Genomic DNA, 13,831 nt, shown 5'->3' on the forward strand with positions numbered 1-13,831 from the left:
GAGGGGGAGACACAGAATCGGGAACAGGCTCCAGGCTCCGAGCCATCAGCCCAGAGCCTGACGCGGGGCTCGAACTCACGGAGCATGAGATCGTGACCTGGCTGAAGTCGGACGCTTAACCGACTGCGCCACCCAGGCGCCCCAATACTAATTTTTTTTTAATGTTTATTCTTGAGAGAGAGAAACAGAGCATGAGCAGCGAGAGAGAGAGGGAGACAATCTGAAGCAGGCTCCAGGCTCCGTGCGGTCAGCACAGAGCCTGACACAGGGCTCAAACTCACGAACCACAAAATCATGGCCTGAGCCGAAGTCAGACCCTTAACCACCTGACCCACTCAGGAGCCCTACACATTACATTTTAAAAGACCTTTTTACTGAAGTCAAATAGACACATAATCACAGGCATACAGTTTGACTAGTGATTAAACAATGAACGTATGTACGTGACCACCACCCAGGTGAAGAAATAGAACATTTAGGAGGACCCCAGAGGCTCCCTTCATGACCCTTCCCAATCTCCTCCTCGAATATAACCGCTCTCCTGACACTATTTGGGTTCCCCTTGTCTGTGTCATACAATGCACATATGCAATTCATGCATGGTATCTATCACCTTTACAAAGTAGTTTGCTCATGTTCAATGCTACACAGTATTCCATTTTATGAATCTACAATTTATTGATCGCTGCTGCTGCTCCTGGACACATGGGTTATTTCCAATTTGGGGCCCGTGTGCAATATGCTTCTGTGAGAGAAACATCCTGACACACGTGTTTCAGTATGCATAGGTAGTCAGTTCCATTGGGTATTTACACAGGAATGAAACTACTGAATCACGAGGCATATGTAAGTTCAGTCTTCGTAAATATCACTAAACAATCTTCAATAGTGGTTGTATCAAATGACACACCCAACCCAACACTGGGTAAGAGTTCCATGTGGCTCCACATCCCACGCAGCACCTGGTTTTAGGAAAGAAAAACCAGGGGTGCCTGGGTGGCTCGGTCAGTCGGGCATCTGACTTCAGCTCAGGTTATAATTTCACGGTTTGGGAGCTCGAGCCCCGGGTCAGGCTCCGTGCTGACAGCTCAGAGCCTGGAGCCTGCTTCAGATTCTGTCTCCCTCTCTCGCTGCACCTCCCCAAATCACTCTCTCTGTCTCTCAAAAAAAGATGAAAAAACGTTAAAAAATAAATAAATAAATAAAAATTTAAAAAAATCAATAATTAAGTCATCTACATCACGAAGCTTGTTTAAAAAAAAAAAAAGGCAAATTAAAGCCAAAGTAGAAGGAAATAATAGAAAGAACAGAAATTAAATAAAACAGAAAATACACATTTAAGTAAAACACTGACAAAACCAAAAGCTGTTAGATATTAAAAACCAGTGTCAATAAATTCAAAAATTTAGATGAAATGCAGAAATTCTTGAGAAAAATACAACAACAAAATTGACACCAGAAGAGTTAGAAAATCTGAGCAGTACTATTAAAGAAATTCAATTGTTAATACTTTTCCCCAAACAAATCTCAAAACACGCATGGCTTCACTGATGAGTTCTACATAACCTTTAAAGGAGAAATATTACCAATCTTACACAGAGAGAAGAAAAAAATGCACAACTCTCTTTATGCATGAATATTGGAAATGCACATAAATTCTGACATAGCAGTCCTGCCTAGAGGAATGTATTCTATGAGGTATTCATTTAAATGCACAAAGATTCATGTACAGGAATAATCACTGTGGTATTATGTGTGTTAATGGCTGAACTGTGTCCTGTCCCCAAATTCACATGTTTAAATTTTTTTTAATGTTTTTTTTTTTTTTTGAGAGAGAGAGAGAGAGAGAGAGAGAGAGCGTGAGCGAGGGAGGGGCAGACAGGGAGACACAGAATCGGAAGCAGGCTCCAGGACCTGAGCTGTCAGCACAGAGCCCAATGCGGGGCTTGAACTCATGAACCGTGAGATCATGACCTGAGCCGGAGTCGGAGGCTCAACCAACTGAACCACCCAGGCGCCGTTTCCTTAATCATAAAAAACAACTAGAGGTGTACAAATACATACACATACACCAGATTATATGTAATAAATGTAAAGATGATCAGAATCACAACCGGCCTTTTAAAAAAATAACTGAACAAAATGGTTTAAAAGTTTATAAGAATGAAACAACAGCTGACAACCGATAAAATTTGGAAAAGGGATTTTCCTTTCAACACATTAAAACTTTCTGTAAAGTTTCTAAATACTCAAACCAGTTTAGCACGGATACAAAAATAGAAAAATAAATCAATGCTATCAAATAGTCTAGAAAAATATGCAAATAACATCTGATAGTACCATTTTAAGTTAGTGAGGAAAAATGATTTAATAAACAGTGCTGGCGATTTCATCTGAAAGAAAATAAAATCAGGCTATCTTACCCCAGATACAAATAAATATAAAGAACCGGTACGTTTTTAAGATACTCAACTTCACATCTACAAGTTTGAAAAATAATAGCAAACCATCATCCACCAGCTGATTGCAGTATCTGGGAGCAGGAGGGGGTCAGTAAACTGACAGGTCATAAGGTACCGGGGTATGAATGTACACAACCATAATTCTTTTGTAAAATAATCTGACAATATTTTTGACCTAGCCATTATTTTTGGAAATCAGCAGAAATAAGAGCATCCGCATACAAGGAAATACAAATAGAGGTGTTTATCACAGCACTCTTTGTCGTGGTAACCAAACTGGAAATAACCAGAAGGTTCAGAAAAAGGAAACATTAAATCAATCATCATACACATACCCTATGAATAATTAGTCATCTTTGAAAGGTACGTGAATCATACCTATCTATAGTCACTGACCTGGACATTTGTCCATAATGTGCTGTTAAATGAATTAAAAAGGAAGAAAAAAGCAAGCAAGTTGCTGAGTAATGCATGTAATATGATCACCCCCTACTTTTTTTTTTTCTTTTTAAAGCAAACAGGAAGCAAAAAGTAGCCTCTTACCACATTTGGCTTGTATGAGCACTGAGACAGGTGTTAATGATACAGACACCTCATTTTTTTACTTCACTTTTCAAAAACTGTTTAACAGCAGTAAAATAAACGTAACATTAAATTGCCCATTTTAACGTTTAAGCGTACAGTTCAGGTATGTTAAGTATATTCCTATTGCTATGCAACCAACCTCCTGAATTTTTTTCACCTTGCAAAACTGAAACTTGGCAGTCATTAAATAATAACTCCCCATTTCCCCTTACCTGCTAGTCCCTGTAACCACCATTGTGCTTTCTGTTTCTATGAATCTGACTACTCTAAGTACCTCATATAAAGGGAATAAAACAGCATTTGTCTTTTTGTGACTGGCTTACTCCATTTAGCATAATGTCCTTAGGTTTATACACGTTGTAACTATGGGTCAGAATTTCACTTTTTCAAGGCTGAGCAATATCCATACCATAATTATGTTTACCCATTCATCTATCAATGATTATCTTGGCTACTGTGAGCAATGCTGCTATGAACACGAGTGTATAAATATCTCCTAGAAACCCTGCCTTTAATTCTTTGGGGTACTTACCCGGAAGGGGAATTGCTGGATCATACGGTAATGGAGTTTTGAGGAACCGCCATAGTGTTTTTATAGTGGCGGTACCATTTTACATTCTTAAAACAGCACGCAAGGCTACCAATTTTTCCATATCCCAGCCAATCTTGCTATTTTGGTGTTTTCTTTTTTTTATAGTAGCTATCTTAATCAGTGTGATGTGATATGTCATTGTGGTTTTGACGTGCATTTCCCTAATGATTAGTGCTGTTGAACATCTTTTCATGGGCTTGTTGGCCATCTATACATCTTCTTGGGGAAATGCCTATTCAAATCCTTTGTCTATTTTTAAATTGGAATATTTGGGGTTTTCTTCACTGTTAAGTCGGAGGACTACATTTTTAAATGTTTTTCATTTATTTTTGAGAGAGAGAGAAAGAGAGAGAGAGAGAGAGAGAGAGAGAGAGAGAGCGCATACACATGCATGCACACACTCACAGGGGAGGGGCAGAAAGACAGAAAGACAGAGGATCCAAAGCAGGCTCCACACTGTTAGCACGGAGCCCGATGTGGGGCTTGAATTCACAAACCATGAGATTATGACCTGAGCCAAAATCAGATGCTCAATCGACTGAGCCACCCAGGCACCCCAGAGAACTACCTTTCTAACATCAGTCACCTGGTGCAGGGTGGCCCAGGGTGGGGGTGGAGGCAATGAAGCCAGTAACTTTTTCTTTATTCATCTCTGTATTATTTGGCACACAGATGCCTTTCAGCTTATTTTTATATCTAATGAATTATAGGAGAATAAGATGAATCTGTGTCCTCTTGCCAAGAGGGGCCGTATGCCAACCCCTGCAAGTTCTTGCCCATCTTCCCTCAGCCTAACTCTTTTAAGTGAGTTTCTTTCTCCTACTTGAAGATAGATTTATTCTCAGTTCATTTCTACTCTTTCCAACTGGAAGGAAATGGGATTCAGAGTGGCATACTTGTGTGGTTTTTTTCTTGTGGGCATAAAAAATACCAACAATATTTATCATAGGTAAAAAAAAGATACATTTGTTAATATGTAAATATTATTAAAAAATAAGAACTCAAGAAGATTATATAAATGTAGGAAGTGTAGAAAAATGCTAAAGATAAAAATGCCTCATTCATTCATCCAACAAATGTTGAGTACAACTTGGTCTTATTCTAGTCGCTGAAGACACAGCAGGAAACAAAACAGAAAAAGTCAGAAGGTGATAAGTGCCATAAAAGCAACGGTGTTGGTAAGCAAGGGTGGGGTAATATTCAGATAGTATTATCGGGGAAACTCTCTCTTATGTCGAGTCTCAGGCTATGAATGTCCACACTTCACCCCTGAGGCAGAGGGTCTCTCTATTTAAGAGACATTTAATTCTGTTAAAAGATTTTGAGAAATCTCAATAATCATCTACCAAAAAGGGCCTACATCCAACTTCACGTGTAAATGTGCATTTATAAGATTTTTTAAAAAGAAGTTACTTGTCACGGAAGGAATATTGGCGTCCCTCCCAAAATTCATATATACTGAAGCCCTAATCATTCAATGAGATGGTATTTGGAGGTGGGGCTGGGGCTCTGGGGGGTAATCAGGTTTAGATGAAACCATGAGGATGGGGCCCCAGAGCTCTGGCTCTCTCTCTTAGCCATGTGAGAACACAGAGAGGTGGCCGTCTGCAAGCCAGGGAGAGGGCCCTCACCAGAATCCAACCATGCTGGTACGCTGATCTCAGGCTTTCCAACTTCCAGAACTGTGAAAAACAAACGGCTATTGTTTAATCCACCCAGTCGATGGTGTTTTGTTATAAAAGCCCAAGCAGACAAAGGCATTACTTCTCTCTCTTTTTTTTTTTTTTAAAGTTTATTTATTTTGAGAGAGAGAGTAAGCACGGGGAAGCGGCAGAGAGAGGAAGAAAGAGAAAATCCCAAGTAGGCTCCGGGCCGTCATTGCAGAGCCTGATGTGGGGCTCCCACAAACTGTGAAATCATCACCTGAGCTGAAATCAAGAGTCAGACGCCCAACTAACCGAGTAACTCAGGCACCCTGATATTACTTGACAATAGCAATCCATTCCTACCCCTCATTCTTATTTCATTTTGTATGTTTCATTAAAAGCGCTGCATATATTCACTTTTGGGGGATCAGAAAATATTTCTGCACATGGACCCTGTTTAGAGTGCTAAGACCCAGCGTGCAACTTCCGAATCCTGACCCACGGGTAAACTACTGAGTCCTTGCAAAGAATTAGCAACTCGGTTGACCGGAGCAGGAGTCTGTGTGAGCGATACTCTTAATGGGGCGACAGGAAACCAGGGAATGAGGTGACACGGCATATCGTTTGCTGGGAAGGCAGTTGTCAGTGGAACCCAGGGTGGAAGACAGTTTTTGGCAAACTTCCTCAAACACTTCATCCTTCCTGCAGATGGGGAGTCTGCTTATAGTAAAGGAAATGCTGGTGGCCCACGGCCTTTATAAAAGTTCGTCTTTAGCTGACTGGGCGATGTGTTGGCTAAAAATAAGCCAGAGCATCCTGGGTTTTCACCAGGAGCCTCTGCTGAAAGGTAGGAACAGGTGGAACAAAAAGAGATTAGATAGAAAGGAATGAATTCTAATGATTTCTACCTCGCTGTGGTAACGTGGCAATAATTACGAATCCTGGTCTCCATTCTATCTGATTAGAGTGGGGAAAAAAACGAATTTACAGAGATCTTCTTACTTATTCTCATAGAACTTCTGTGAAACAGTTAGAGGTAGGACATATCATTCTTTTAGTTATATTTGAGAAAATAAAGGACTGTCTGAGTCAGGGGGAGAGTCAGGCCGCCGGTCTCCTGAGAGTTATCGTATCCACCCATCCCGAAGTGAACATGATATGACCAGCTGAATTATATTTCCATTTATTTTAGAGGTGAGGTTTGGGAACTATTCGTAAGTGATAAGGCAGAGGTCCTCAGGGGTACGGTCTGCCTCTCAGATCCCCTTTGAAATAATATCAGGATTATTACAAGAAAGGAAAATCTACATCCAGCCTAGAAACCAAGCTAAAGCATTACCCCCATGCCAGGGCCTTAGAGAGAGTCTTCCTACACTGCAATGCAGGGCGGGGAGGGAGCATGAAGAAAGCGAGGCCAACTCATTATTGTTCTGTCAGAGAAAAGAGTGTTCCCCCCCCCCCCCAAGACAGCAAAGACCCCTAACCAAAGCCAAGAGCCCTTGCTAACTTGAAGGAATGGGGGCCCTTCTTCCCCCTCAAATGCCCTGGACATGCGCTTAGGTAAACGTGAGCACAGGGTAGCCCCGGGGATGATGAGCTGATAGGATCAGCATGAGGATCAGCATAAGTATGCGGCCAGGCGGCTCTGGATATGAATCCCAGGTCCACCCCGTACTAGTTATCAGACTTCCCTGAGCCTCTGTTTTCTCCTCTACCAAACTGGCTAATAACTGTGACTTTTGCACAGGCCTGCTGTAAGGATTAAATGAGACGAGCATGTAAAATGCCTAGAAGGGTCCCCGCAAGTGTTCACCTAGAGATACGATGATGATGGTGGTGGTGGTGGTGGTGGCGGTGGTGAAGATGGAAATTAGTGGTGGAACTGGAATTTAAGATCTGGCCAAATCCAGCTAAAGCTTTGGATAAGCTTCCCTTACTTGATACAGTCTCACTCTTTGATACAGGATATTTCACGGGGTAGAAATATTCTTCTGGAAATACAAAGAAATAGACAAGAGGATGAAAACATACAATTTTGTTACATTTGGAAAAACAGCAAACCAACTAAATACGGAACTAAATATAGTGGAGATTTTGGAAAAGGACCTATATTGAAAAAGCAATATGGATAGATTGGCCCTGATTATAGACAGACTAGAGAAGCAGGCTCTCGAGATGGGGAAATTTGAGAGGCTGGATAAATGAATGACAACCCACCCCCATACACTTCCAGAGAGCAATCCCTTCTCCACCCCACAGGAGACAGGAAGTTTATCCTCTATAAAAACTGAATGACAGATGTTCCAAACTCAGGGACACCAGGCAAGGGAGAGGGCTAGCGTGAAACAGGACAAGGAGGGTTACATATTAAGTTGTGCTGATGACCTCAGCCCTCTTCTCCCACTCATGTCCAAGAGCAACATCTTTTCTGGGAGAATCTGAACTGCCCTGCCCAGAGAAAAATCTACAGATACAGGCCTTTGAAGGTCTTCAAAAAAAAAACAACAACAAAACAAAACAAAACAAAAAATGGAAAAGAAAAGAGCCAGTTCAGAGGTTCTCGTTTGTATATATGAACATGAACAGTCAAGGATCAGCAAACATTTGGGGGAGATTCTCCAACATGAAGAGTAGTACACAGAAAAGAAAAGACAAAAGTAAGAGAAAGCAGAAGAAAAGAAAAAGAATCTAGCAGAAAGAGAAGTAATGCAAGTATCAGATGTACAGTCTCATGACACAAAGAAATGGAAAGACATTCCATGCTCATGGACTGGAAGAACAAATATTGTTAAAATGTCAATATCACCCAAAGCAATCTACACAATTAATGCAATCCTTATCAAAATACCAATCGCACTTTTCACAGAACTAGAACAAGCTATCCTAAATTTATATGGAACCACAAAAGACCCCACATAGCCAAAGATATCTTGGAAAGAAAACAAAAAAACAAAAACAAAAACAGAACCTGGAGGTATCACAATTCCAGACTTCAAGTTACTTTCCAAATCTGTAGTAACCAAAGCAGTATGGTACTGGCATAAAAACAGACATACAGATCAATGGAACAGGATAGAAAATCCAGAAATAAATCCACAATTATATGGCCGATTAATATTCTACAAACTAGGAAAGAATTTGCAATGGGGAAAAAAAAAAACAGTCCCTTCAACAAATGATGCTGGGAAAATCAGAGAGCAACATGCAAAAGAATGAGACTGGACCACCTTCTTACACAATAAGTTCAAAATGGATTAAAGATCTAAATGTGAGACCTGAAACCATAAAAATCCTAGAAGAGAGCATAGGCAGTAATTTCTCTAACATCAACTGTGGCAACATTTTTCTCAGTATGTCTCCTGAGCCAAGGGAAAGAAAGGCATACATAAACTATGGGGATTACATCAAGATAAAAAGCTTCTCCACAGCAAAGGAAACAATAAAACTAAAAGACAACCTACTGAATGGGAGAAGATATTTCCAAGTGACATACCCAATGAAGGGTCAGTATCCAAAATATATGAAGGACTTATACAAGTCAACACTCAAAAAAACAAATAATCCAATTAAAAAATGGGCAGAAGACATGAGCAGACATTTCTCCTAAGAAGACATCCAGAGGGCCAACAGATACATGAAAAGATGTTCAACACCATTCACCATCAGGGACATGCAAATCAAAACGACAATGAGATATCATCTTGTGCCTGTCAGAATGGCTAAAGTCAACACCACAAGAAACAACAAGTGTTGGCAAGGATGTAAGAAAAAAGAACCCTCTTGTATTACCGGTGAGAATGCAAACGGTACAACCACTGTGGAAAACAGGATGAAAGTTCCTCAGAAAGTTAAAAATAGAACTACCCTACAATCCAGTAATCGCACCTATTGGGTATTTACCCCAAAAATAACAAACACACTAATTCAAGTGGATACCCGCACCCCTATGTTTATAGCAGCATTATTTACAACAATCAAATTATGTAAGCAAACCAAGTGTCCACTGACAGATGAATGGATAAAGAAGATGTGATATATATATATATGTATACATACACACACATATAACACACACACACACACACACACACATATACACAACGGAGTATTATTCAGCCATAAAAAAGAATGAAATCTTGCCATTTGCAATGACATGGGTGGAGCAAGAGAGTATAACGCTAAGTGAAATACGTCAGAGAAAGACAAATACCATATGATTCCACTCATATGGGGAATTTAAGAACAAAACAAATGAGCAAAGGAAAAACCGAAAGAGAGGGAGAGAGACCAACCAAGAAACAGATTCTTAAGTATAGAGAACAAACTGATGGTTACCAGAAGGGAGAGGGGTGGAGGTGGAGGTCGGTGAAGTAGGTGCTGGGGATTAAGAATGCACTTGTTACGATGAACACCGGGAGTTGTATGGAATTGCGTTAACTATACTGGAATTAAAACAAATAAATAAAACTTTGTATTAAAAAAATATATACAGTCTTAGTAGCTTCAATGGCCTACAAGATTGATATTGCAATGGTTGAGAGGTATTACTAACACGTTACACCAAAACTTATTTGGTGAAACCAGAGATATTGAAAGAAATTTTAAAAGGAGCAGTGCTCTCACTCTATGATTCAGTGTTAAATTAATGCCATGTAATGGGCCATCTAGAATTATCTTATGGCTCTCTGAAATCACAGACATGGCTCCCTTCTTGCAAGTGCTGGCCTGGGCAATAACATTCCCTCATGGCCAACCCTGAGCCATTGTCCTCCACCAACATATCCCACCCAAGAGCTCAAGCTTGATTTCTGTGTTCTGGGTAACTGGAATGAAAGGTACTAGAATGACATGCCTGACATCTGGCAGATTCAATGCTGATATCAGCTGGCATAGAAAGGAGAAACCAAAGCTCTCAAATAAGCTGATCCCACTGATCGGGCTAGTTCAGAAAACTGATGGGTGATGCAAACATTTTTTCTTTCTTTCTTTCTTTCTTTCTTTCTTTCTTTCTTTCTTTCTTTCTTTCTTTCAGAGGCAGGGGGAGGAGAGGGGACAGGGAGAGAAAGAGAGACAATGAATCTTAGCAGGCTCCTCGTTCAACATGAAGCCCGATGTGAGGTTCAATCCCACGACCCTAGGATCATGACCTGAGCTGAAATCAACAGTTGGATGCTCAACTGACCGAGCCATCCAGGTGCCCCACAAACAGCTAATTTCAATTGCTACTTTTTAAGAAGCCCATTATCCAGAGATTAGGAAGCCCATTGTCCAGAGATCATCAATATAATGACTTGTTTAAACACAAAATAGTTCTTTAAATCTGCTCCCAATTATTACATGAAACGTGTGTGTGTGCACGCGCATGCACGCGTGGTACAGTGTTTCCAGGGTTTCAAAAGATTACGAAAAAACTGAGATTTGTTATTTCAAATTAATTAATATAGAAATTACATAAACGTACTCTCTCCAAGTTGAGGGATGCGATATCAAAGTTAATACGGGTTATTTTCTCAACGTTTATTTATTTTTTGGGACAGAGAGAGACAGAGCATGAACGGGGGAGGGGCAGAGAGAGAGGGAGACACAGAATCGGAAACAGGCTCCAGGCTCTGAGCCGTCAGCCCAGAGCCTGACGCGGGGCTCGAACTCACGGACCGCGAGATCGTGACCTGGCTGAAGTCGGATGCTTAACCGACTGCGCCACCCAGGCGCCCCAATACGGGTTATTTTCTGTTAGTAAATTCTTCAGTAATAAAACATTGTTTTAATGGTCTTTAAGGTTTAAAAGAAAAAAATTATGTGTTCCAATGATACTGTAGTCGGAAACACTGCCCGAAACGGAAATAAAATAAAGCCCGAGACACTGAGTAGATTGCAAATTAGTCCTCTGCCCTGCAAGCACTTTGACTCGGTTCTGTTCAAAGGCGCTCTATTCCCACAGAATTCGCTGACTGCCATGTCACTCTGGCTTATCCACGTTTTAAAGCTGAGCTCAAACTGGTCACCCAGTTCCCGCCTGCTTTTCAAACAGACGCAAAGAGCCAGCGGAACCACTGTCAGGGCGTTCCCCGGTCTGAACAACCATGTCCCAGTGGTGGGCAGAATGGCTCCTTCCCAGAAACAGAGCCCGGGATGATGTCCCTGGCTGGATGATCCGCGCATCTTCCCAAACCCCCACTCGCGGACCATTCCACTCCCGTTCCAGAGTTGTCCGGTGATGCCTGGCAGAAATACGTCCAGCCTCAATTACAGGCTGGCTTTCGTTGTACTCACCAGCATGTTGTTGCTGACGGCAAATGTGGGGGTGGCCGGTGGGGGGACAAAAAGAAAGCGGGGTAGGAACGCTGATTCGGGGCATCCCATTCTGGTCCTCTGTGCCGCGCCACTACCTCACAGCAGCTGGCCTGTGACAGATGAGGCCCCTCTCGTAAGTCACAACCCAGTGTCCTGTTCGTCTCTGTCCCCCTCACACGGCACAGCTTGCGCAAGGATAGCCACCAGCCAGCATCCACTGAACCGATGTGACCCACTTCCACGCAAGGAAAGAGGAGCGAGGGACCGGCCTTTGAGGCAGGCTGTCAGACCACAGCGAGCCTCCTCAGCCACGTGGCCCTGAGACCAACAGAACAGGTGAGTCCTTGGGGCAGGGGCAGGGGCAGGGGGCGGTGTCAGAACTGCAGAGAGGGCTTTCCTTAGCACCCCTACAGCAAGAGAGGTCAACACTGACGGTCATACACACTGAGACAAACAGGAGGCTGAAATCAAGAAGTACTCGATCAGACGGAACCTAGGTTCAGGTGGGAAAAGGCCACTTCTCCTTTATCAGAGGTGCTCAGAAACGGTCTGCCCCACTTGCGCCCCCAGATTACTTAACCCTAAACCACTTCCCACTCGCAGGCCAGATACGCTGTCCTATCCTGCTATGGCCCGCCGTGCACCAAACTCGCTGGGAGCGTGAGCCACGTCGCCAAGGTGAAAATCAAAAGAGGAACAAGCCGCGGGAAGGGGAGCCTTAGTTCTCTAAAAGCAGAGGGGCAGGTGGGGGAGCAAACAGAACCTGCTGGCAGGTTTGCTGTCAAAGCAGCAGGCCGCCCTCCTCTCTGCACTTCCCGAAGGGGCCCCCTTCGCCTCGGCCACGGTAAGAAGCGGGACACTTCCCAGCTCCACTGCAGTCGCTTTCAAGAATGAACGCGTTGACGACGTCAGGATTAGAATGAGTGCAATCCTCGATACGCATTTCATTCGCGTTGTTACTTCTCCTTGGGGTGTGGGCAGGTATTCACAAAGAAAGTTTATTCCTCCCGGAAGGCTACTCGGCAGCCGGTTCTAATTAAGCCCTGATGTAGCAGGAGGAAAACCCAAAATAGAGTAAAAAGAGCTCTGCCTCCCAGGTCTCCAGGGCCTCCCGTCCTGAAAGCCTTCAGAAGAGAGGCTCGCCACAGGCACCATACAGAGCAAAAGCTCCAAGTGTGTTCCCAGCCAGAAAGGGGGAGAAACCTGGAGATTATCAAGCTTTGTTTCGCGACAATCACGCGTTTTTTTCAGGCGGCTCCAGGCTTCTGTGTGAAACAGACAACGGCGTCTAGGTGAGCAGAGCTCTGTGAACACGAGAGTCACCCCAGGGAAGCGGCTGTAACACACCCGGCCTGCCCATAGTGCCGTTTCATTTCAGGCCGGAAACACAGAGGCCTCCTCCACCTCTTGGGTCTGGGCCTGATCCACAGGAAACTTCTCTCCTGATTAGACTCCCACCGAGCCCGGGGTTCAACTTTCCGTCTCTCATTCCAACCCACATAGCCCGCCACTCCACCAAGAACAGGGTCAGGGGGCCCTTTTCAAACAAACTCGCCCACCCACAGCCACGGTGGGCAAGCTACAAAGGCTCCTGCTAAGAATTCACCGTGCCTTTTTCTTGGAATTGAGAAGTTGGCCTCGGACCCGCAAGGGAATATTCTCTAAAAAGCAGATTAGTCCTCATGGAGTTTTGGCGGTCAAAATCCAGGGGTGGATTAAACAGAGCCAAAACCCAGTGCCTTACTCTGTTTCCTGAGCGTTTATACGCGATGCCTGAAGAGGTATAGGATTCTGTCAGCCCCATCGAGATAGCGCTGGAAATCACACTAGCCTTGGAGAGCCTTCCTTTTCCAAGGTCGTCTGCAGTCCCGCACAAAAGAGGTTTCAACCCTATCACTTACAAGCACCAACACAAGCAAAATGATTCAGACGCTCTCTAGCTACTTTGAATGAACTGGTCACGGTCACATGACACATCTGGATATTTCCTTTTAAAACAGACTTTCCAACTGAAATGGGATCCAGATGTTGTAAGCAGATGTATATTTAGTTCCCTTTCTAGGTGGTACCTACATAATGAAGACTCAACTTATTTTGACTTTTACGTGTACTTCTTACGTCCCCTACCAGAATGCAAGCTCCTCCAGGCCTCGGACACAGCATTCTTGCCCACTGCGCTGAGCACAGAGCTTGGACCACAGCTGGTCCTTCAAAGCTTGTCCAATAAATGAGGCAACACGACAATACAATGG

The 13,831-nt window shown here is 43.1% G+C and overlaps 1 protein-coding gene across 4 annotated transcripts in view; it reads right to left on the reverse strand.

The window, feature by feature from the left end:
* DOCK5 (dedicator of cytokinesis 5) overlaps positions 1-13,831 on the reverse strand; it is a 220,094-nt gene that overhangs the window by 181,748 nt on the left and 24,515 nt on the right. Inside the window, exon 1 of one of the 4 annotated variants that reach the window (XM_047855618.1) lies at positions 11,559-11,586. The exons of the other annotated variants lie outside the window; for them this stretch is intronic. The gene's annotated coding sequence lies outside the window, so the exon portion shown is untranslated. Of the gene's footprint in view, positions 1-11,558; positions 11,587-13,831 lie in introns of those variants that run through there. 4 annotated transcript variants of the gene reach the window in all.

Source organism: Prionailurus viverrinus, chromosome B1 (assembly GCF_022837055.1).
Source record: "Prionailurus viverrinus isolate Anna chromosome B1, UM_Priviv_1.0, whole genome shotgun sequence".
NCBI classification, from domain to species: Eukaryota; Metazoa; Chordata; class Mammalia; order Carnivora; family Felidae; genus Prionailurus; species Prionailurus viverrinus.